The sequence below is a fragment of the Ursus arctos genome, unplaced genomic scaffold (assembly GCF_023065955.2).
Source record: "Ursus arctos isolate Adak ecotype North America unplaced genomic scaffold, UrsArc2.0 scaffold_2, whole genome shotgun sequence".
Taxonomy (NCBI): domain Eukaryota; kingdom Metazoa; phylum Chordata; class Mammalia; order Carnivora; family Ursidae; genus Ursus; species Ursus arctos.
The window spans coordinates 9,224,760-9,250,827 of NW_026622874.1; the positions used below are offsets into that span (position 1 = coordinate 9,224,760).

The 26,068-nt window shown below is 39.3% G+C and overlaps 1 protein-coding gene and 1 pseudogene across 4 annotated transcripts in view; one reads left to right on the forward strand and one right to left on the reverse strand.

Moving 5' to 3' along the window:
- POU2F1 (POU class 2 homeobox 1) overlaps positions 1 to 26,068 on the forward strand; it is a 174,277-nt gene that overhangs the window by 38,260 nt on the left and 109,949 nt on the right. The gene's annotated exons all lie outside the window — the stretch shown is intronic.
- On the reverse strand, positions 7,711 to 8,045 carry LOC113262887 (60S ribosomal protein L35a-like; annotated as a pseudogene).

The window sequence follows — 26,068 nt, forward strand, 5'->3', positions numbered from 1 at the left end:
CTCACTTAGGCTAACAGAAGAGTTAAAAAGATGATGGTCTTTTGATAAGCTGCCTGTGGATAAAGGGAGAGATGATTTTTTTTTTTTTTTTCCCTTTTTGGTGATGGTATTTGAAAAACTCTTTGGGATATAGCAGTACAATGACTTTCCTGCTCTGAAGAGCCTCAGTGCCTGTCTATTGATATATTAGGGTCTAGGTACACTGGTTATAGCTACACAAATCTTTATTTTGAGGCAGTCATAATTTTGAGCTGCTTCAGGGAGAGAGATACTTATAAAGCAGTGAAATCCTGTTTGAATGTGGTAGTGCCTTTTCACTGTCTGGGTGTGCTTGCGGAAAATGTCTCCCTAGGACCTTTAATTTTGTTCCTAAATTTATAACAGAGCCCCTTCCTGATGCTTTCTATTGCTCAAGGTGCTTTTGGTGATAAGATTGTTATTAAGTTGGGTAGGCGAGCTGTAGACTGTGTCCTGCAGGGAGCCATTTATTGTTTTGTACGAGACTCGGTAGTGCTGAGGAATCATGTCTCATTTTGGGCATCAAATGGTCTCTCACTTTAAAATCTGACATTGGCACTACTTTTTCTTTGATTTAAACAGAAAAACCAGCAAATGCTCATATGAGCATGAGAAAGATAACTTAAAAACAACCTCTTTTGAGGCATTGGCTCTATTTTATTTGTTCTATGGAAAATAAAAGCGAGGACGAACACTACAGTAACATTGTATATACCTATGTCCAAATGATGAGAAGTAGATGGCAGTTTGGCCCAATGTCAGTTACTATATTTCTTTCCCCTAGAAAAATATCTTTCTTTTGGGCCCCCATATCGATTTTCAGTTGGAAGTATTAGAAATATATAGGGCTAAGAATATATATTGTAGCTTCGAATCTAAAGAAATTTGCTGAGAAATAAAATAAAAGCTTTATCAAACACTGTTTGAGGCAGAAGCGTATTGGAGGAAATGGAAACTATATAAATGCCTGGCTTTGTAGAAAATACTAAGGGATCCATTTGGATAAGACTTCAGCAACCAGTTGTAATAATGCCATCATTTATTGATCACTGTGCTTAACTGTGTTACCTTATTCAGTACACAGGAGTCTTAGGATGCAGATGGTGTTTTTAACCACCATTTTACAGAAGAGAAATCCTGAAATTTAGGTTAAATACCTTGCCCAAGTTTTCAAAGCACAGCTATAAATGTTAGAGCTGAGATTTGAACAGAGGCACGTTGATTCTCATGCCCCACTTTTAACCAGTGTGCTCTGCCGCCTCTAGTTGGAACTCCGGAAGTGACCACAGATAAAATTTACCTCATTTTTAAAAAAGATTTTATTTTATTTTTTGAGCGAGAGAGAGCGAGAGCACGAGAGGGGGAGGGTCAGAGGGAGAAGCAGACTCCCCAGTGAGCAAGGAGCCCAGTGCGGGGCTCCATCCTGGGACTCCAGGATCATGACCTGAGCCGAAGGCAGACACTTAACTGACCGAGCCACCCAGGCGCCCCAAAACTTACCTCATTGTTTTGCTGTTTCTCCTGGCTTGGGTCCATCTCCATTTTTGGGGGCGGTGACTTAAGGGGACCAGAATCAGCAACTCCTCCCCCTCATATTCGCTTCGTATTTATTCCTTTTCTGAATGCGATCCTTAGGCATTTTTTGGCATCCTGGTTATTATCTGTCTCTAGCCTTTATTTCGTTCATAGCACTTACCATAAATTGCAAATCATTGTATAGTTGCATTTTCTTTGTTTAGTTTGTTTTTTTTTTTTTGGTTTGGTTTGGTTTTTTCCTCACTAATAAGAATAGTCTGTATTTATTGAGCCTTTCCTAGTGGTCAGTTGTGTTCTATATATTTTACTTCTATTATTATTTCTAACAGCTCTTTCAGATAGATAACAGATAAGGAAACTAAAGCATGGGGAGTTTAAGAACTTGCCTAAATTTACACAGGCTTCACCATGGCTGTTGCTCTTAATTAGAGGCCGGCAAACCTTTTCTGTAAAGGGCCAGATGGTAAATATTTTAAGCTTTTGAGGCATTTCAAGAATATGATGTAGATGCTTTTTTTTTTGATGTAGATACTGTAATAATAGAAAAAACAAATTTCCATAAATTTCTAGTTACTGAAATTCAAAGTACAATAATTGAGTAAAAATTTTTGTGATATAGGTCAAATTTTTTTTAAGATTTTATTTATTTATTTTTCAGAGAGAGAGAGAGCACAAGCAGGGGGAGCAACAGGCAGAGGGCGAAGCAGGCTCCCCGCTTAGCAGGGAGCCCGATGTGGGACGCGATCCCAGGACCCTGGAATCGTGACCTGAGCTGGAGGCAGATGCTTAATCAACTGAGCTGCCCAGGCGTTCCTGATACAGGTCTATTAATGGGAATTATAGAATTATTTTGGGGGGGATAACATTTTCACTTAATTGGGGTTCAAAGTTAGTGTTCCCTGTTATCAAATCAATTGAAATATTCTTCTGTGAAAACTGTTCTTAGCCTGTGTACCATATAAAACAGGCAGCAGGCCAGATTTTGCCTGCAGTCCATAGTTTGCCAGCTCCTGTCCCTAACTGCTACCACAGCACTTAATTCACCAAGGCAGTGGTTCTCCGTCCAGGGTGGACATTATACTTACCTGGGAGCCTTAAATCAGAATTTCTGCCGGTCATTAGTCTGGGCGCTACAAACATAGTACAAATCCCCGCTTTTATGGAATTAGCTGATGTTAAGTGCTAAGTAGAAAAATAAAGCAGAGAAGGGAATATAGGACAGGGTGTATTGGGAGGATTGAAATTTTAGGTAGGGTGGTTAGGGAGGGTCTCTGGGAAGCTTGAAGCCCCTGTGTACCTCTCCGCGGTAGCATCTTCCTTTCTCCAAACCTACAGGTAACCAGCATTCTTCATGCATATGTATTATAACTCTAAACAATGGTTTTAAAACATAGGTATATATGATAACATACATTTTTGTGCAGCTTTTTACATGTGATGTTGTTTGTCACATTTATTCATATTAATATGTATCGCTTTAGTCCACTTATGTATCTGTTACCTGTCACTCTGTAAGAACCCCCAGACTTACTGACTTCAAATAACAACCATTCATTCTTACTCAGGAGACCATGGGTCAGCTAGGTGACTTGCCCATCCTGGCTAGGCTTGCTCATGTATGTCTCTGGCCAGCTGCTGGCGTTGGCACAAGTCTGGGTAGGTCAGGATGCTTTGATGCAGACTTCTTTCTGCTTTACGTATTTTATCCTGCGGAAGGTTAGCCCAGTGTTGTTCACCAGGCAGCTGAGCAGGGTTAGAGGAAAGCAAGAGGCAGTGTGCAAGGCCTGGAGGCTGAGGCTAGGAACTGGCACATTCTTTTATTAATGCACATTAATGCAGCACTTTCTGCTGTTTCCAATTCTTGGCGCTCAGAAGTGATGTGGCCGTGGATAACCTTGCGTGCATCTCCGTGGGTACATGTGCTGCAAGAGTTTCATTAAGGTGCGTGTGTGAAAGAGAGGGGGAGTATGCTAGGACTGTGGTTCTCACTGTGCCACATCTTTGCCAAGAAGTTTGCATCTTTGCCATTCCCAGTGGCTGTGAAATGGTATCTCATAGAGGGTTTAATTTTTATTTTCTTTATTAATGAGATAAGCACCTTTTCATATGCTTATTGGTCATTGTGTCTCTTCTGTGAATTGCTAGTTAATATATCTTACCCATTTTTAGCTGGATTGTTTTGTCTTTCATTGAGTTGTAGAAATTTTTTGGATTCCGATCCTTTGTTGGTTTTATGTGTTAGAACACCCTTTCTCAGTCAGTGGTTTGTCTTTGCATTTTTTTTTTTTTTTAAGATTTTAGTTATTTATTTTGCGGGGAGAGGGCAGTGCGCAGAGGGCGAGGGAGAGAGACAAGCAGACTCTGCACAGAGCTCAGAGCTAGAAGCGGGGCTCGATCCCATGACCCTGAGATCATGACCTGAGTAGAAAACAAGTCAGAAGCTTAACTGACTGCCACCCAGGTGCCCCTGTCTTTACATTTCTTAAACGGACTCTTGATGACCAAAAGTTTTTAATTTTAATACTGTTGGATTTTCAGGCTTTTCTTTCATGGTTTGTACTTTTTATGCCTTATTAAAGAAACATTTCTTTCCTTCTCCATGTTCAAATCTTATGTTTTCTTGAAGTTATAAAGTTTGTTTTTTCACATTTTGGTCATAAATCAACTTGGAATTTATTTTTGTGTATGGTGTGAGGTGAGGACATTTATATAGATTTACAGTTCTTCCAGTGTGATTTACTGAATTTTTTTCCCTTTCCTCTGCTTTTATGCAATGTCAGCTCTGTCCTACATTGAGTTTCTATGTGTACATAGGTTCTGCATTTCCTTTACTGTGAATTTCATATGTAGTGTCAGGGAGGAAGACCTTCCTCTGGGTCCTTCCAGCTGGACTTACAATCAAATTGACATGAGACAGATTAACAGGAGAAAATCAAGTTTAATAGATGTACGTACGGGGAAGCCACAGACCTGAAATTCTGAAGACAGTGAGGCAACAGGAAGCTTCTAGAAGCTAAGGAAAAAGGGAGGGGCCTGAGCACACAAAGGGGGGAAAACACAGTAGCATAAAAGTGAATGGATATGTTTGGAAAAACAAGATTGTTCTGTTATGCAGATGAGTTCCTCGGGTAAAGGGAGGCCTCTGTTAATACTTCTCTTCCTATTGCAGGCCCTCCTTTCCAGTGTAAATCTAGGCAGTTATGGAGAAGGCTGGGTTTTTATTACTTTTAACTCAAAATAATCTTTATGCCAAAGGGGCACATTTTGGGGCAGCCTACTGTGGGCACGGACACAATAGAAATGCCTAGTTTTCACTTTTGAAGCGGATACTCTTTGTTTACTACAGTAATCCCCCCTCATCTGCGGTTTTGCTTTCCGTGGTTTCAGTTACCCACGGTCAGCCCTGGTCCAGAAGCCGGTGATCCCGCCTTCTGACGCTCGTCAGAAGGTCAGTAGTAGTAGCGTAATGCTCCGTCACAGTGCCTACGTCCTTGCCCTCACTTCAGCTCATCACATAGGCGTTTTATCATCTCGCATCATCACAGAAGGTGAGTATAGTACAATAAGATATTTTGAGACAGTACATTCATAGAACTTTTATTTCAGTATATTGGTATAATTGTTCGATTTTATTATTAGTTACTGTTAATCTGTTCCCGTGCCTCATTTTTAAATTACACTTTATCATAGTTATGTATGTATGTATGTATGTAAAGAAAAAAACATAGTATATATACAGATTCTGTCCTATTCGAGGTTCCAGGCATCCCGTGGAGGTGGTGGAACGTACCCACCATGGGGCGGGGGGACTGTTATAATGTAGTATTGCCTGAGTAGTCCTGACTGAGTTCATGAGTTAGCGTCCTTAATTCCTTTGGATAATAATAATAGGTGGGTCTTTTGGTTGCTTACTGTGTGCTAGATTACTATACTTAGTGCTTTAATGCATTAGTTCATTTGGTCTCATAACCATACTATGAGTTAGCTGTTGTTGTTCCCATGTTAGAGATGAATAAACTGCGACACAGGGGGCCTGGTTAGCTGGGATTATGAACCCAGGCTAGCTGGCCCAAGGGTCTCAACTTTAAACCTCTCTGCTCTCTCTCATTTGAATGAGTTTAAAAGTGACTCTTCTAATCTGAAACATTTGAACTGTGACTTCAGGTCAATTATGCTCCATCTAAAATTTGTCCAATTACTGATGTTTAAGGAGGTAATTATTAGAATGAGTCAGGCTGGGGCCATAAAGATTTTTTGTAGTTTGTTTTTAAAATTTAATTTATTTGTCTTCCTAAAATGGTCGTCTTTGAGATTTCCCTCTTTCCCTTCACATTGCATGTGAGGAAAATATAAAAAATGATTTCTTTGTGTTTTGGAAAATGTTGTGTTTTCAAATTTCTGAATTTCACATCTGAGTGCTAGTAGAGGACTTCTGAGTGAAGTGAATGGGGCCAGTGAGCATGTACATTTATAGGTCAGAGACCCGGTGCTCTGCATGGGTTTTTACTGTTTTTTAAACCAAGATACAGGGAGGATATGACCACTGGAGCAACCCGAGGGAACACATTGTTTTGGATAATCTTGCCTCTCCTTGCCCTTCTAGCCATGTGTCTCAGAAACATTCTTCATGGAGGCTAGCCAGTTGTGGTCGCTCCATTCTAGACTTCCATGGTACTTACCTGTCTCTACCAGCTCTTTTGAAATTCATACTTTAGAATTTAATTGTTTGATAGCATTTTTATTATTTTTCTAATTGCTGTGGAAATTGTCTTATCTTCCTAACAATATTGTAATAAGCTTCTTAGGACAGGAGTGGTATTTTATAGTTATTTGTAATCATCTACACTGTCTCTCAGCATAGTAGCTAACTACAGTGCAGGTGTTTAATAATTGTGTGTGTGTGTGTGTGTGTGTGTGTGTGTTTAGACAGAGGGAGTGGGGGAGAGCCAGAGGGAGAGGGAGAGAGAGAATCCCAAGCAGGCTCCATGCCCAGTGTGGAGCCCGACATGGAGCTTGATCTCATAGCCCTGAGATCATGATGACCTGAGCTGAAATCAAGAGTTGGATGCTTAACTGACTGAGCCACCCAGGCGCCCCTTTCTTTTAATGTGGCTCAGTGAATAAGACCTGAGTGAGAAAGGGCAAATTTATATTCAACTTAAAATTTTCGGGTTTTATTCAACAAAGATATTTAAATACACACTTTGTTCAAAAAATTGCAAGAAACAAAAGATGAATGGGAAACAGTTCCTGCCCTCCAAAGGAATAGGCTCTTAGAACAGTTTACAAATTGCAAATACAGTTGTTAATTTTGTGTACATAGTACCCATCTTTCTTTCACAAGAGGATAGAGCTAGAAATCATTTATGATTTAAGCGGGAAGATCAACCATACAAGGAAAAGTCATTCAACGTAAGAACGTAGTAAGTTACAAAGCCCTGGGGCTCTGGGTGTCTGTAGAAGGAGGAGAAGTCATTTTGTACTTGATGGGGGCTGGAGAGAGTGAGGGTGGCCGTAGCAGGTGAGCTGGGTCCTGAAATAGGAAGGTAGGATTTTGACAGGTGGGTTGGGAGTGGAGGGTAGAATTGCGTTTCAGAAAGATGGGACAATGTGAACCAAGGTCTGGTAGGGGCAAAAAAAGCTGGCTGTGTTGGGGCAAAAGTAGTTCAATTTGGCTGGAATATAGGGGAGTAAAAGCAACTAAGTTGGGGCCAGTTTGTATAGGGTCTTAAATATCAGGCCAAGGTGTTTGGACTTAATTCAGTAGACAGTGGGGAGCCACTAAAGTTTTTTGAGTAATATGATATGAGCCATGCTTTTGGAAGATTAATCTGGTTGCATTATAAGTAATGAATGAACGGGAAAATGAAAGTATTTTCCATTGTTGGTCTCTTTTTGTTCTCTCTATAAAATATAATTAAAACAAACATAAGCTTAATTTAGTCATTAAATAATAATGCTAAGAATCTTCACTAATTAATATGTAAGAAAAAATATATATTTATGTTCTTATATTCAGTGGCCTTTTAAAAGTAGTTGAGGCCCTATCCACCTGTTGGATTCTAATTAAAAAATTTTTTTTATGACTGGCAGTTCTTTGGGGGCTTCCCCACTGTCAGAAGTAGTTGCTACATTTGTTTTAACTTTTCAGTAAGTTTAAATCCTTGAGGGGGGTAGCGTCACACGGACTCTGTGGCCGATGGCTTTAGCGGGGAGGTTGCTTTGGAATTTGGCAGGGACCATGCCCCTGTTTTCATGAGCACGAGTTACTTTACCGCAGATTTCTCTGGTTTTGTTCGGTTTGCCACCAACAGTCACCGCGCTGTGCTTTGCTTTGTACACATAAGCGCATCTCTTGCCTTAGATAGAATTCAGTTTCATCTCGAGCATAAACACCTTCAGTTTTAAGACGAGCTGTGTGTTCCCTCTTGTTCTGGAGACCCCCACTTATCACCAGCAAAAATGGCCTTGGGTGATAGCCCTTCAGACATATTTGTCGTTTTAGAAGCTTGTTCCCAGCAGGCCCCACAGGCTCTAAGAGGCAGAAGGAGCAGAAGTACTTGTTGCATTTGGATTCTGATTAAATTTTTGCATTCACGTTCTTCTTCAGTTAGTTATACACCACAGAGAGCTTAATCTTCCCAATACACTGTTCTGCTTGTAGCCTTGTAAAGCTCAAAAAGCCTCAACACCCCTTCATTTGGCCACTGAATAAAGTCTGAACTTAATAACCCAACAATCAAGGCCCTCCCTCATTTCTGTCTCCTACTCCCTGACCGCGTCAGAAAAACTGTTCTGAAAACTTTTGTGATTTCCTGTTTCTTTGTCTCATTTACTCTATTTTCTGTTACTTTCTTAGAGTCCTAAGATTAAAAAGGGGGAAAAGCATGTTGAGGCCCTAGGAACGTAAGTACTGGATTATATCTGGCAGAGCTGGGATGAAAGTTCTATCATTTGTTCAAAAATTATTTTCTGTACTTGCTGGTATGAGGTGGTGTGTCACACCTTGAGTCTGTGATGGTAAGAGGAACAGAAGTGGTCTCTGCTCTTGGTAGCCCACAGTCTTGAGAGGTAAACATTAACAATTAAGTATAATTAAACCAATGTTATAATTACTAACCAGGGTGGGCCCTATCAAGGAAAAGTCCTTTGGGGTACTTGGAGAGAATATAGTGGGGGAAGGGGGTGAAGCGAATTCAGAGTGACATGTTGGGGAAGGTCTCTTCAAGGAAGGGAATTTTCTAAGCTGTGAATTGTGAGCCGCTCCAGCGATCACGCAAGCAAGGCCAAGAGTGAGAAGGGCATTTTAGGCTGAGAGAAGAGTACGCAGGAAGCCCCGCCCCATGGAAAAGAATTTGGGGTAGTTAGAGAACCTGAAAGATCAGTGTGGCCAGAATGTATTTTGATTAATGGGAAGTAAGATGAGGCCAGGGAGTTAGGCAGAGACCAGATCTTACAGAACTGTTTAGGCCATATTAAGGATTTTTCATTTTATATCAAGTGCAGTGGGAAGAAAGTGGCAGTTGAAGGGCTTTTGAGTTGAAGAATGGCACAGCCCCATTTGTGTTTTTAAAAATATTAATTTGCAATTAATAATACATCCCAAATCCAACTATTTCTTATCTTCACTACCCCACTCTGGTCTAAATCGCATATAAATTAACTGGTCTCTGCTTCCACCCTTGTAGTCCTACAGCCTACTCTTGACATAGTCGCCAGTGTTTTCCTTTAAAATATTGGAGCACGATTCTCCTCTACTCCAAATCTTCTAGTGGTTTCCCATTTTATGCAGAGTAAAGGGCAGAGACATCCTCCCACCTCAGGGCCTTTGTACTTGCTCTTCTGTTTGCCTAGGATGCTTTCCCCCATATCCACATGGTTCACTTCCTAACCTCCTTCTGGGCTTCATACAACTGGTGACTCTATCCCTGGCCACTATATGTAACACCAGACCCCACCCCCGCCCATCCTTCCCTACCTTCTCTTTCTTCAAAACACTTACTGGCCTCTCACATATTTTACATTAGAATTTAAGTTTCTAGGTAAAGGATTTTGTAAGAAAATTTCGTGCACCAATGTATTCTCAGTGCACAGAGTGCCTGACATATGGCAGACATTCAGTAAATATTAGTTGAATGAATGAATGAATGAATGAATGGAGAATGGATTGGAAGTCTAGAGTAAAAGCTGAGTAGAAGCTGAGGGAACAGTTAAAGGTTCTTTGGTTGAGAGATGATGTTGGTTGAGATGAAGGTTGTGAACGATGCAGAGACGTGATGGAGTCAAGATACATGTTGGAGGTAGAATCAACAGGATAGTTCACAGTTCCTAGTTCACTTAACAAATTTAGTATTCTTTCCATTAAACCACATGAAACATAATTGTTAGCTAGTAATATGTTAGTAACCAGGTGAATCTTTTCCTTTTTTTTAAAGTCTGTGTCTCCTGGTGCTGTCACATTCACCAGTGACTGCAGAATGTGGTGTGAAGGTTAATAAGAATTTGATAAATATTTCAAGTGCTTAACATATTTGTATTCTTTTTTTTTTTTTAAGATTTTATTTATTTATTCAACAGAGATAGAGACAGCCAGCAAGAGAGGGAACACAAGCAGGGGGAGTGGGAGAGGAAGAAGCAGGCTCATAGCGGAGGAGCCTGATGTGGGGCTCGATCCCATAACTCCGGGATCACGCCCTGAGCCGAAGGCAGATGCTCAACCGCTGTGCCACCCAGGCGCCCCTGTATTCTTTTAAAATTGAACGTGTGAGACCATGCATACAGAAGTAAAATTAGCATGCCATAGTTGTTTTAGTTAGCTGGGGGTAGTGCTTCTCAAATGGGGGTGATTTTGTCCTCCAGGGAGCATTTAACAATGTGTGGAGACATTTTTGGTCGACATAACTTGTAGGGTGGTGCTGATGGCACTGGTTATTGGAGGCCAGGTCTTGCTAAACACCCCAGAGCGCACAGATTAGCCCTCCTCCACCAACAGAATGATCTGGTCCAGTATGGCCAAGGTGGAGAAATCCTGTCTCAGGGATTAAAACTTCACTTTATGTCAGTGCCAGACCTACAGTTCTTCTGTTACATCCACAGGCTGATGCAACTTCTTGTCCATGCAAGGTGTAATTAGAATGGTTGTTCTTAACTTTTAAACAAATATACTATCACTGACACACATGCTCGTGTACTTAAATCCAGTTGAAAGCGACATCTTCAAAATAGTTCCCTTGAAAAGGTAATACGTTTGTTTATGTGATCCTATCTTTTTTACAGTTGCTTTGGAGACCTATAGGAAATTCTCTAATCTCCTTATTGGTACCACATTCCCTTCTAAGGGTGGATTTGGAAATACCCAGTGCTTTTTCGGAACATACTTTGATGAGTAATGAGCTTGTGTAGTAATTTTATTGTAAGATGAAATAGAGATAGGACTATAAAGAAATAATTGGTTCTAAAAAGTTTATTTTTATTTATTTGTTTGAGAGAGAGAGAGAGAGAGAGCACGAGTGGGGTGAGGGGCAGAGGAAGAAGCAGACTCCCTGCTGAGCAGGGAGCCCAACGATGCAGGGCAGGAGCCCAACACAGGGCTCAATCCCGGTACTCTGGGATCATGACCTGAGCCAAAGGCAGATGCTTAACTGACTAAGCCACCCAGACGCCCCTAAAGATAGTTTAAAAGTAATGTTTCTTCTACCAGAATATTTTCATCAGTAAATATTGAAATAAATGTATATATCCTCAATTTGAAGAAGAGTAGTTATGTGTGAAAGTTCTAAAATGATTTAAAACCAAAGCTGTGTTTATCAGAATGTCAAATACTAAAAAGATGGTTGTCATGGGAAACAGACAGACATTCTCACATAGTATTAGGAAGACAACTTGGCAAAACTTTTGGACAGCAATTAGGTCATACTATTAAATTTTAAAATGTTTGTACCCTTTCACTTAGGAATTCTACCTTCTGGCCATTAATTTATAGAAACATTTAGATCAGGAAGCAAAGGAGCACATATATAGTGCTATTTCTTAAAACTTTGCCTCTAAAGTAGAAAAAATAGAAACAGCCCAAACATACAGTAACAGCACCTTGGTCATTAATCCTTAGTATGTCCTTCCATTGGATTACTACTATACACTACCAAACAATTTTGATATGTGGACTGACATGAAAGGAGATACAAAATTATTAAATTGGGGCAGAGGTGTGTAAAAACACCAATTCCAAACTAGTATGTGTGGCATACAACACAAAATTATATATGTAAGACATACATAGAAGAAAAACCTGGAAGAAGAAATACCAGATCTAACAATGGGAGTAGGATAGCTTCCAGTATTTCAGACTTGATTGTTGTATAATGAATGTAGTGTTTTACAATCAGAAAAAAATAACTCTGTTTTTTTTTTTGAAGATTTTATTTATTTATTTATTTGTGAGAGAGAGCGAGAGCGTATGCACAAGCAAGGGGAACATCAGGCAGAGGAGAAGCAGGCTCCCTGATGAGCAGGGAGCCCGATGTGGGACTCGATCCCAGGACCCTGGGATCATGACCTGAGCTGAAGACGGACGCTTAACTGACTGAGCCACCCAGGTGTCCCATAAATCTATTTTTTAGGATTTTATTTATTTACTTATATGAGAGAGAGTGAGGGGAGGATTAGAGGGAGAAGGATAAGCAGACTCCATGCTGAGCTCGGAGCCCTATGTGGGGCTGTCTCTCAACCCCAAGACCATAACCTGAGCTGAAACCAAGAGTCAGGTGCCCAACTGACTGGGCCACCGTGGCACCCCAAAATAAATCAATTTTAAAGGCATGATCTTTTATTTTATTGCTTTTAAGTAACCTTTTATATTAATACATAACATAGCTAAGGATCTTTGAGTCCTGTATTTATATTCATGAATACCAAAAATTGGCCAACAGTTCCTAGGGCTTTGTTTTCCATCTGAAGTTATTCACTGGTTTTTAAAATTTTTTTTAGTTGTTGACTTTAAACTGAAAGTGTCAGGGGTGCCTGCCTTCAGCTTGGGTCATGATCCTGGGCCCCTGGAATGGAGTCCTGGGTCGGGCTCCCTGCGCAGCGGGGAGCCTGCTTCTTCCTCTCCCTGCTTGTGTTCTCTCTCTGTCTCCGGGGGAAAAAAAAAAAAGGTGGAATGGTCAAAGATTACTGTGACTGTTTTATTTTTTTTAAGAAGTCTTAGGTTTTGAAATGTTGTAGGATGCTTCTCTGGATTTATCCTGCAGGTGGTGCTGGTGGTTTTGCCGTGTTCTTTGGGACTGTTACCACGCAAGTAAAATTCCCCTAAACTGGAAAATTATTTAATTACTGGTTCTGCTTGTAGAATGCTATCTTTCTTGTAATTGTTGAAATTTTATTACTGTTATTTCAAGAACTGTGGTGTAGGAGAAAAAAATTGTAACCGGTTCTAAGGACATAATTCGTTTTGTTCCTTATTTATCTAGGTTATTTCTTGTTAAACAATCTCTGGGAGAATTAAATTTATTTCAACCCTGAATGATATTCTCTAACTCCTTTAAAGTTCCAAAACTTCATCAAAACTGGCAAGAGAACTAATTTTTTCAAATGAATTCCTTTTGAAGTCCCCCCTTTCTCTTCTCTTTGTGTGTTCAACTCCCCCGCTCTTCTCCCTCTCTTTCTCTCAGTCTGTCAAGTTCAAGAGCGGCTCACATGCCGTGAATTAGGTGAAACACAAAAGGGGGAAAGGAGACCCTTTTGAAGAACAAAGGCCTCCCATTAGGCTGCCATGTTCTTTTTTGGCCAAACGTGCCCCCTACATGGTTTCTATTGTTGTCCACATGCCCTGCACATAAGGTAAATACAGTAGATCCTCATTACCTCCCGTTTTCCTCCTCTTCCTCCTATGCCACACACACCCAGTGAAGCTTTCGGGCTTTGATGTCTTCAGGCATTCTTATACAGTTGCTTTATCTCCTTTAAAAAACTACAGGGGGAGAAATGGAAGTGGAGAGCAATGCACACCAAGTAAAACCCCACACGGCGAGAAAATTAGCTGATAGGGAAGCTGCAACCCAAGAATCCAGGGCAGGTGGAGGGAACCAAAGATTTTACTGCTATTATCCTTCTACTCTGTGCCTTTTAATATCCTGTATTTTTAAGATAATAACTTTGATTTATACTCCCTATAGATTGGTGAGTTAGTTTCTGCTTTCTTTGTCTATATAACAAAACACCCAAATGGGAATGAATTTAATTGCTGAGAACAGTTCTTGTAATAATGAGAAACTCTTGCTAATCTGCTCGGACTTCTTATTGGATGTTTGCTCTTTGGTGTCATGCAGATGGCTTCACTGTGGGTTTGTTGTCTTAACAGTACTTTTCATTGGGATGGAAACTGAGAAATAATGATTTTTAAAAAGCTTTAAATAGGAAATAACAAAAGGGATAACCTATGTAGAAGAAACTTAAAATTTCAGAGAAAATTATCGAGGTTTCATGTTCTACATACTTGAAATTTAGCGTGCTTATGGTCAGGTTGTTTTAATGTTGCTGGCAAAGGTCAGTTGCTTTTGCAAAGAAGTGTATGATGCTAGATATTTGCCTACTGTTAATCATTGAGAAAAACATTATCAGGTTAGCAAGTCTTTAGGAATGGCCTTAATTCACTGCAAAGATGAAGTATCTGATGGTTAGAGTTTTAGACTATGGTTTGATTTATTTTTATTCTTTCAAAGAAATTGGATAGTAAATGCTGTGTGGTAGGGTTTAGGGGCTGTCAAAAAGAGATGGAAGAGGGAGAGTGAAGATGGGGAAAGAAAGAATAGTATTTTCCTTTTTTTGTATTTTTAAATTAAAATTTGCAATATAGTGAAGAGCAAGGTTAGAACTTCTGACAATGTGTTTCATCTGATGTTGAACCAATGGTGGGCAACTTGTGACAACATACACTAAGGGTCTTGTCTTTTTAGGGTTATAGAAGTCATTCAGTGGAGTAAAAAGAACATTAAAGAAATAATTCCTTTGTAGGAGCGGTAGTACCATTTTATTTTGAAAATTTAATGAAGAAATTTTTAATATTTCTTTCCCCACATTTAAATAAAAATACACAGTACAATTAAACCCCCCCCTTTTTTTTGTTCTATGGATTTCTTTTAAAATACTAAACCCTAGCTAGTGCACTTGAAATTTAAAAAAAAAAAAAAAAAAGAACAATAATTAAACGTGTTAACTACTTGAGGAAATGTTGTGACCTTTAATGGACCCTGGACGTTGCTTTTCAGGAACTGTATCCCTTGGTTTCTTGTTTTGGAGGGTACAGTAGTTTGCAAGGAATCCTTTGGTTTATATACTTGACAGCCGAATAAAAGGCAAAAGGGCTTCTTGCTTTGTACTGTGCAGGAAATTACCATTTCTGTTGTCTGTGCAGGACGTTCTAAAGATGCAGCCAGGGAGGCTCAGAGGGGAGAGAGAGAGAGACTTGCAGTTCTAATCTTTTCTTGCTTTTGCCTCTGGTCATAGGATGGATTGTTTTTCTGCTTTTGTTCCTTGGGGTGGCATCTGTCTTCAGGAGAAATCACTTCACAGTCCAACACAGATTGCTGAACTGTGGCATTTTTGCTGTTACTGTTAGGCTGAATTGACTGGGAACCGTTTTAATATAGGTGCATTTAAACACTTGCTCCTTATGAATGGGGAGAGATGGAGAGCGAAATCTCATTCTTCATTGAATGCTCCATCTCCTGCCCATCACCTTTCAAGAACACAATTCTGCCCTAGCACATGGCTTTTCACTAACGCCCGAATATTTATGCTAATCTGAAAGATCCCTGGCATCGGGGACTATACACTTACTTACCCACTTTCCGCAGAGAGAGACACTTAGGAAATTGATGATTTCTTGACACTTTCCAGTTTACGATTGTACCTTTCCAAGTTAGTACTGATTTTAACTTATTCCAAATAATTATACTTTGGTGTATACTTCTAGTGTTTCACTTATTTAAGTAATTTCACATTTTAGGACTTTGTGGCTTTAAATTTAAAGAGATGCAAGTTTTTAACATATTATGGAACACTGCCCTAATAATGCTGTTACTATAACAATAATAATAGTAATAAGAAAAATAACAAAGTAAATAATCTAAGAAATAGAAAAGAATACTTAACCAGGAACATGGAGACAGAACATTTTAAAGTAGTAGATCATCTCTTTTCTTGAGATGCTATTTGAACAGTTACTGGCAAGATTTTAAACATCAAATGTATTTGTGACTAAATACCTTCCCAAGAATGCAGCCTAACTGCCACAACCTCACTGGGGTCTCAACGTATAGAACCAGACTTAAATGATGGCTGGAAGAGACAGGGCATAATACGATTGGCCAAATCTATATTTATTGAAAGATAGAGCATGAAAAGATTTGGAGCTTTACAGTAGTTCCAGGAAGTAGGATTTATAAAAAACTGTGATGAGTGACTTCTTTTTTTTTCCCCCCGTGACCTGGGTAGATTTTGATTTAAAAACGTCCAAGGGACCGGCAAGCTGTACCCTGGGGAAAGGAATGTCCAAGGAGGGAAGACAGCTGATGAAATAGAACTTTAGAAAGTTACTGTGGAAGGCTTGGAACTGGGAACTGAGAAAAGAAATTAAAGAACTATTATAGACATTTGTCAATTTTTATTTCTGCAAATATTGATAATAACACAGGGATGGCAAAAAATGGTCCTCTGGCTAAGAATGAGTTTTACATTTTTTTTTTACATTTTTAAGTGGAAAAAAATAAAAACCATAATATTTTATGACCCATGAGAATTATATGAAATGGACATTTCTAGATCCATAAATAAAGTTTCCCTGGGACACAACCACACCCATACGTTTAGCAGCATCTGTGTAGTATGTGTGTCTGCGCCACTTGGGCCACAATGACACGGGTGAGGAATTGCGAAGAGACTGGGATAAAGACTCAAGTGTTTGCTTCCTGGCCCTTTCCAGAACAGGTTCGCTATAATAAAGGATTGCCTGCAGAATGTTAGAGTGAGCAGTGTAGACTTTTTGCTAAGGTCAGGTATGTTTGCCATTTGTGTTTGTTTTCTACGTTCTTGTATATATTCATCAAGAATCAATGTTTTTTTTAGTGAGTTGTTTCATTAAGTCTGCAGAATGCCAGAATAGTAAACACAACGCTTGGCCGGTGGGTGGGGGGCTTGATAACACTCTTTATTTGGGGGGGTGGTGTTCTTACTCAGGTTCGTTAAGTATATTCTGTACTCATTAAGATTTCAGAAGATGAAGCCATATTGAGAACTCAGTCTAAACTTCTGAAGGCTGCTGAGAGTTTGTTGCTCTCTCTTCTTTGGAGCATGGGAAATTCCATTGTTTGAACACCAGGAGAGCTATTTACTGCTGTTACAAAATAAAAATCAGCCAAGGACATTTGAAGATCTAATTAGCTCTATTAAAGGATTCATGAATCAGATAGCATCCCATGTAGCAAGTAGAGGGGAACTCTCAGGAGTTGTACAAAAATGGAAGGTTTTTATGGGAAGGAGGATGGGGCAAGAAAATTATTAACAAAAGAATTGTTCCAGGCAAGGTCACTTTTCCTTAGGGGAAAGAGCAGGTTGTCTTATCACGTAGACTACATCATTTTCCTTTGGGGGATGGAGAGAGGACCCTTGGAGATTACCTCAGCAGCGCTGATCAGAAAATTCCCGACTGTATGAGTACATTTCTGGGGGAGGTTGAAACTGCAATCAGATTAGGTTTTGAGCCTCGACTTGGTGACTTGGCCTAACTGATGCCATTTTGGGCCTGTTGTTTTTCACACTGCAGTTTGTGAAAGTTTGAGATTGTAGATTCCATACACAAATGTTGCCCCATTCGAGCCAGCTACGTTTTTTGAAATGGGCAGTGAATCTTTCTTGAAAGCATTAGGCCTTCCAAAATTTGTAAATTGGGCATTTTAAAATGCATTTAAAGAATTGCACTGTAGACTTGTTCATTAAAACAGTTGATTTTTCAGGGTGCCTGGCGGGCTCAGTCTGTAGAGCTGGCGACTCTTGAACTCAGGGCCCTGAGTTCAAGTCCAGTGTTGGGGGTAGAGTTTACTTGAAATAAAATTAAATTAACTTTTAAAAATAATAAAATTAAAAATAAAGCATTGATTTTCCTTTCTCTTGTCCTCTGGACCGGTAGCTTCTGTGCTTCCCCCTGTTATACCTGCTAGGAGGGTGGCCCTTGTTGGGAAGTAAGTGGGAGCTCTCCTGGGCTTCTATAGGAAAAGCTAGGATGACCTGTATTATGATCTACTGATTTGCCTGGGTAGAGGGAGTAGTGCAGACAAGAATTTGAACTTGTAGTGCATTTTGTCTGATTATTCTGCCTTCCTCCTTCCTATCAGCTTTCACATGCTTAGTAAAATAAAATTAGGGATTTTGAAATTCACAGTGAAGTAAATTACTGGGTTTAACAAAATTATAAAAGTCATAGTTAAAAAGAAGTTATTTAATTTTCTTGTATTTCTTGTCTTAAGTAATTGAGCCTGGACCATGAGGACATTGTTTATGACTAATCTCTATAAAAAAACAAAACAAAGGTAATAATTGTAAATCAAACTCCTGATTTATTCTGAATGACCACCAGCTGCAAATTACGTGACTTTCCCCCCAACTAGGTTTTCTTTTCCTAATCATATCTAAACAATGGTAAGGTTGATACTTTCTTTTTTACTTCTTTTGGTTCACGTTTATTACTCTATGCAGGATTTTTAAAAATACTTTGTATATGTTATTGCACATCTTTTTCCTCTTTTTTTAGAGCTGTAATCTCTAGCAGGTAATGTTTTGCAGTTAATCCATTGCTTCTGTCTCCTAGTCATCCCCCCAGCCTCTTTTAGGTAAAGTTTAAGGAATTTTATAATAATGTACCTGGATAGAGAATGAAGCTGTCAAAAATCCATATGGCTGTAGAACTAATAATAGTCTCAGTTTGATTTTTTTTTTTTTTTTTTTTTTTTTTTTTTTTTTTTTTAGATTTTATTTATTTGATAGAGAGCACAAGCAGGGGGAGCTGCAGAGGGACAGGGAGAAGCAGGCTCCCCACTGAGCAGGGAGCCTGACATGGGGCTCAGCATGGGGCTTGATCCCAGGACCCCAGGTTCATGACCTGAGCTGAAGGCAGACGCTTAACAGACTGAGCCACCCAGGCTCCCCAGTTTGATTATTTTAGATAATTCCTTTCCCTAATTTTTTTCCTTGTCCTTCTAGCTCTGAGTATTGCCTGAAATAATACCTTTTCTGGTAAATTTGTGTAGGAAATGTGGCAATATTGAAGAGGCAGATTTGATTTTAAGTAAGTTACCTATTCATGTTATTTTATTGGCCTTGCTTTTTCAAGAGTTTGCCATATGTATTTGGTGCTATACTCTGCCTTAGAAAACTTTAATATTTACTCACTACCCTGAGTTTTAACATAGTTAATACATATGGTAATTAGGATTACCTCTCTATAGACTCAACTGTGCCATCAAAAAGATCGTGGAGTTCAAATAGTTTTGTTCTTATTTGTTAATAAGTTCAGTTGTGTGTATAAACCCAGAATTTTGGTAAAGTCACTTTTTTTTTTAACAAATCCAGTTTTTGTAAGAAAATCTTGTCACTTTTCATTAATGCCAACATCTCCATCTAAGAATACTGGCACTCCTCCCACTTTCCTTTGCAGTCCTTTTTTGTTTTCAGCCTTTTTTCTTGTCTTTTTGAAGATACTCATATGGAACATGCTGTTTTTAGCCCTTAGATTTGCTGCTGCTGAATTCCAGGGTTAAATTAACTTTAGTCAAATGAATGTAATAATTATAGATGGTTGGAAGCACTGTGATGAGACCAATAGTGTTTTCTTTCTTTCTTTCTATTTTTTTTCTTTTGGAAGTACCTGTACATATCACAGCAGGGAAGTAAGGTCTGTAGCGGTAAGGAGCATTATCAATTAGCCTAACAGAGGAATTACAGTATTTTTGTAAGGAGTATAGAGGGAGGGTTTAATTTTTATTGTATTTTGTTATTCTTGCAGTGATTGTCTTGGTTGTTTGTGTTTTTGTTCCCCTGCAGATTATTAGGAGTTTCATTTTACTGTTTAATAACTTCCCTTGATATGTCTGTGATAAAGAAACAGGACTGATTAAACCACACAAGAAATCTAGTCTCATTATTTAATAGCTTCATTTCCTTTTTAATTAATTTTTCTCCTGAACCATTTCTTTTTCTTGTAGGGCCTTGATCATCTTCAGTTCAAGATAATCCACATGTCAAAGTGATACATTTTGGGGAGGCTCATTCTGAACCCCTTCACTTGTGTTGAGTGAGGAAAAGGTGGTAATTAGTTGGAATTGTGATTGGAAACATAGGCTAAGAATTCTGACTTGGTAAAATGATTTGTATTTAAATATATAGTACAAATTTGTGATGTAAGAAGTAAAACTTCCTCTGTTGGTCTTGTGAAAATGAAAGTGGACATGATAGGTAGCAAAGATGTTTGACATTTGAGCTTGATTTTTGTTTGTTTTGTTTTTGAGATTTTATAGCTGGTCAGTTCATTCGGAGAATGTGGAAAAATAACCCTGAACACTTCCCATTAGTGAACATGTTGTTAGGTTCTCAACAAAACAATTTCTGCAGTCATTTATTCTGTGCTGGTATCAGCCAAAAGCACTTAAAGGTATTGTTGGGGAGGAAGAATTTCTTCTGCCCTTCAAGGTCCTTGTAGCTGGACTAAGAATCAAGTTGACATGAGACAGATTAATAGGAGAAAATAAAATTTAATAGCGTGTATATGGGAAATGCGCATGGATGTGAAATTCCAAAGACAACGAGGCTTATTTGAGCTAGGGAGAGGAGTAGGGCCTGAGGGCACAAAAAGGAGAAAATGCGTTAATAGGAAGGCGAGGAGATGTTTAGAACACAAAGGTGTTGCCCTATTGCTCAGATTGCAAAGAGGAATCTTTGTCAATAGCCTTCATGCTGGTAAAACAGACAGTTGAGGGGCAGGTATAGAGCTTTTCCTGAATATGCTGGGTTTGGATTGCTTTTAACTCAAAATAATGTTTATGCCAAAGTACACCAGCTCGGGCAGCCTGCCCTTGGCCTCCACAGTATGCATAGTACTATGATAGTCACCTTTACGAAGATAGTTGACGTTAGGTCTTTGCATGACCCTTTCTTTTTTTTTTTTTTTTTTTAAGGGGAGTACCAAAGTGTGTTACAAGCCAATTTTGCTTTTCTTTGAAATTATTTTAATTTAGGCTTTTGTTAGCGTTTGACTTTCCTTCCCTTTTCATTGAGATGGTTTCCTTTGCATGTTCTTTTCAGTCTTAACCTTTATTTTTCAGCCCCAGCTAAGCATAAAAAGGACGATCTTTATTCTAGCCCGTTCCCTGAAATTAATTGTGCTAAATTACCAGCTTCTTAGATATCAAGCAGTCCTCATGCTAAAGGCATTTATTAAGTGTCCATATGTGCTTGCTGGTATGCTAAGTGTTATAGTAATAAAGTAGAAACTCTTGGGACTCACGTCTATTAAGTGCTTTTAAAGTGCCAGGTAACACTAATGCAAATCATATTATCAAAGGCATTCATATAAATAGTGTCCCTCTGCCCCCATCCCACCAAGCTAAGTGCCTTAAATGCCTTAAGATTGCATCCCCATAGGAGGAGGGTGGAGTGTTTAGTTTTCGTTTGGGTCTGGTTTAGATGAAGAAATGTAAGTTATACAGTTCTCCAGAGGTCCATTTATAGGCCAGTCTTACTTAAAATGTAAATAAAATATTTGGGAATACTCTCCCAGTAGCGAAATGCCTAAGACTGTGATTGTCTGAATAAGGAATAGTGGCAAAAGAGCTATGGTGCGCAAGTTTAAAATAATGTGTTTGGGGAAAATAATTCTAGTTACACGTGTAGGATTATGGTTCTCAAGCTATTGCTCGGGGAGAGAATTGAAAAGTTATTGTTTATTATTACTGCAAATAGCAGATTGATGTACTGTGACCAAAAGACTAGCTCTGGATTCCAAAAGAAAGGTTATTGGAAACACAGAAAACATGTTTCTACTCTTACACACCAGAATGATCTCTGTATGTTATACATAGATTTGGACACATTGCTTCAGCAGAGAAAGAAGTTCCAGAAGAGGGATGATTAAGGACCAGAAAGACAAAATAATTGCAACACTTCGATCTGGATTATTATAAAAATTTTGTATGTTTAGACATCATTCAAGCAGTTATTTATTGAGGAACAACTGTGTTCTAGGCCTCGTGCTGGGCTCACAGAAATGTTCTTTGTCGCCTTTGTCAAACAGGATACTACTGGTCTGTGCGAACTGTGTCTCGCTAATTGTTTTTCTTCTGTTATGGGAAAAGAACAAAGAAACACAACACAAATAAAACCTCGAGATTGTATATGATCACAGGTTATAAAATCTTGGATAGGTGGAATAAAGAGATGCAGAGTTTTGTTTTTTGTTTTGGTTTTTATCAACATTTGGGACGAAGGGTAGAGTAGGGTTTGAGAAATGGGGTTCTAGAGCCAGACTATCTGCATTTGAGCCTTGGGCTCCCTACCTCTGTGTGTCTTGGCTGCTTCATCTATAAACTGGGCTGTTCTGAGGATAATGTATGCAAAGTGTTGAGAACTGTTACTGAACCGCAGTAAGGGCTCAGTAAATGGTAGCTATTAATCTGAAGAACACTAGAACTTCTTAAGGATTTGGAGAACTAGATATTGGACAAATGAAAAGTAAAGAGCACCCCCACAATTAATCAGCATTTCCTTAAACAAATTTACTGGCAAGCTAAAGATCAGATCCAGTGGAGAATGCCTTCCAGTAGAATGTAAATATTCATGTTTTTAGAATCCTGGGATGTAATTATGGTGCTTGAGATTTATTAAAAGGGGGTTTAAGGGTTGTTTGAATAACAAAAGATTGGCCTCCTGAATGTGGAAGAGCATTCCAGGAGTCAGGATTAGTTTAAGAGGAGAGTTCAGAGCTGGAAAGGGAAGCACAGAAGAGAGGATGTTCAATCAGTTTGGATGGGTCTAGATTAGTGTTCTCAAACGTGCCCACGTTTGTCTCTCAGGAGACGCTGGACTGTCTGGAGACTTGTTTTATTGCATTGCCCCGAGCTGGGGGAGAAGGGCGCCCCTGGCATCTAGTGCTTAGAGGCATGGGGTGCAGCTAAACATCCCACCATGCACACGAGTTTCCCATAGCAAAGATTTCCCATAATGTCAGTAGTGCTGAGGTTAAGAAACAATTTGGTCTAGCACAAAGTGTAATAAAGGCCACCTGGTAATAGAAACCTGCATTTATAATCTTGTCTTCTCCCCTTCGTCCGTAAACCAAATATGAACACAGATGTGGCTCAGGTTAATCTAATTCACCATGATGCATACAAACACCTCCTTAAACTGACCACCTACTGTCAATGTTACCTTTTTTTTTTCAATAGATCGCTTTATTCCCAATGGAAGAAAATAACAATAAATTTAGATTAAGTATATCAGGGATCTAATCCCAGGTTTTCCATTAATTTCCCATGTGACATCAAGAAAATTATCTTGCTTTTCTGAGCACACCCCCCCCCCCCCGGCCCGGTTTTTTTCACCTATAAAATGAGTGTAATAATAGTTACATCCAGAGTTGATACAGGGATTCAGTGAGTCAAGGGCAGAAACTCAAATGGAAACAGATTGGCCACAGTGGTGGGGGATCCCTGGAAGAGGCCTCACAAGACGGGTTTTGTTAGCATAGTTTATATGCCAAAGTTCAAGGTTTAGTCTCCAGCCTGACAGGTTCAGAACCCCGTTTATCAGTACATGTCTTTAGATAGGACTCATAAACCACGCTCAAAAATGCCAGTTCGTAGGTTCAAATTGTTTTCATTGCTTGGATCTTCCTTAATCTTCCTGACCTCTAAATGTTCGAATGCCCAGGGCTCACAATCAAACCTTTTCTCTCTCCTTCCTACTCTCCTTCCCTGGGTACATTCCTGGCCACAAATACTATCTGCAATTTAACTCTCAAGTTTATTATCCTGCTCTGTCTTCTCCTTTGATTTCAACTTTTTGGTTTGTTTTTTGTTTATTTTTTAACAGCTAGTAACTAATGTTACAAAATTTCTATAATGCCAGATGCCTGGCTAAGTGTTCTGCATACTTTTTTTTTTTTAATTACAGTATAGTTAATGTACAGTGTTATCTTAGTTTCAGGTGTACAATATAGTAATTGAACAATTTTATACATTATTCAGTGCTTATCACAAAAGTGTACTATTCTTAATCCCCTTCACCTGTTAACCGCCTCCCCCCCCCCCATCCCCTCTGGTAGCCACCAGTTTGCTGTCTATATTTAAGAGTCTGGGTTTTTTTTTTGTTTTTGTTTTTGTCTTTTTTTTTTTAAGTTAGCCAACATACAGTACATCACTAGTTTCAGATGTAGAGTTCAGTAATTCACCAGTTGCATATTGTTTGTCTTTTCTTCTTTTTTAATTTGTTTTATTTCTTATTCCACATGTGAGTGAAATTATATAGTATTTGTCTTTCTCTCACTGCCTTATTTCATTTAGCATTATACCCTCTAGATCCATCCGTGTTGTCGAGAACGGCAAGATTTCATTCTTTTTTATGGCTGAGTAATATTCCTCTGCATGTATGTGTATCACATCTGTATCCATTCATCTATGGATGGACACTTGGGCTGCTTCCATAATTTGGCTATTGTAAATAATGATGCAGTAAACATAGGGCTGTTGTTTATTCCAGACCTGTAAATTCAGCTGTTCACTAAACCTCTGCCATAGGCACATCGACTTAAACGTATTCAAACTCCTTTTTTTCCCCTTCACTCCCACATTTTCCCTTCCTTTGCTCGTTTTCCTCTGTAGCACCACCAGACCTACCACTAGTCAGGGCGCCAGCTTGAAACTGGCCATCTCATCTCCTTTACTTCTTAACTATTAGAATAGTACCAAACCTTCCTTCTTGCTACTGTTCATACCTGTTTCTTACCCAATCTCTTGGCTGCTACCTTAGTTCTAGCTTCCACTCTTGCCTTGGGTTCATGTGTTGGTTCAGTTTTCAGATTTAGCCCCTATAACCTGGATTCATACAGCTACCAAGTAAACTATCAAAAAATGGGCTTTTAAAATTATTGTTATATTAATCTTGCTCAAAACCCACACAGCTTTAAGGACAAAATGTAAACTTTAAGTTGAGCTGAAAGTTGAGTTCGAGGAACTTGATATTGTCCTTGCTCACCCTTCTACCCTCACCTCCTGGCACCTCCTCACCCTTCACTCTGACCGTCTCACAGATTTGCCATTTCTTGGACCTGTTGTGCCTGTCACACCTCTTTCCCTTCCTGTGTTTGACATTTTCTTTTTCCCTTAAATTTTAGTTGGAGTGTAGTCGAAAACGTTCTGCTTTTTCTGTACTTCTCTACCCCAGTACTTTTTGTTTCACTTGTTCTACTTCTTAAGGAAGCCTGCTCCGGCTTTGTTCTCAGGTTCAGATGCTGCGTCTCTTCTCTGTCCCTGTAGCATCCTAGCGGAGGAACTGAATGCAGGGTTTGCTCCAGAGGCCGACTGTCCAGGTTCAAAACAGCCCTGCTCTTTGCTGAGTAGGTCTTCTTGGGCAATTTACTAAATATCTGTATCGTTCAGCTTTCTCGTGTACAATGGGAGTGATAATAGAAGTTACCTTATAGGCTTGTTCTTGTGAGAGTAAATTAGTTCATGTCAAACACGTGGAATAATGTGCCTGGCACACTGAGCACTAATGTGTCTGTCATCTTTTTTTTTTTTTTTTTTTTAAAGATTTTATTTATTTATTCGACAGAGGTAGAGACAGCCAGCGAGAGAGGGAACACAAGCAGGGGGAGTGTGAGAGGAAGAAGCAGGCTCATAGCGGAGGAGCCTGATGTGGGGCTCGATCCCAGAACGCCGGGATCACGCCCTGAGCCGAAGGCAGACGCTTAACCGCTGTGCCACCCAGGCGCCCCTAATGTGTCTGTCATCTTATGCATACCTCATTTGTAGCAGATTTTACTGGTTGAATCACTAGTTTACATGTTCCCTTTTCCGCTGCATTGTGAGCTTTTTTGAGAGAAAGGACTAAATTGTACTCAACTTAAATTTTATTAAAAAACACTTATTGGGCATCCACTAAGTCAGGGATAGTTGGCGAAGTCCAAACTGGCCTATTTTTATAAGGCCCTTGAGGTATAAGAATGGTTTTTACGTTTTAAAAGGGCTATTTAAAGAAAAAGAAAAAAAAAAACAGGTAAAAGTATATAAACAGATCATGGGCCCACAAAGCCTAAAATATTTACTACCCTCTGATATATTTATTCACAGAAAACATTTGCTGATGTCTGAGCTGCATGCCAGAAATAGTGATGCTTACATGGGATGGTTGGATAGATAGATATGTGAGTAGGTTATAAAGATCAGAATTGTGGGTATTTGTGAGAAGAAAT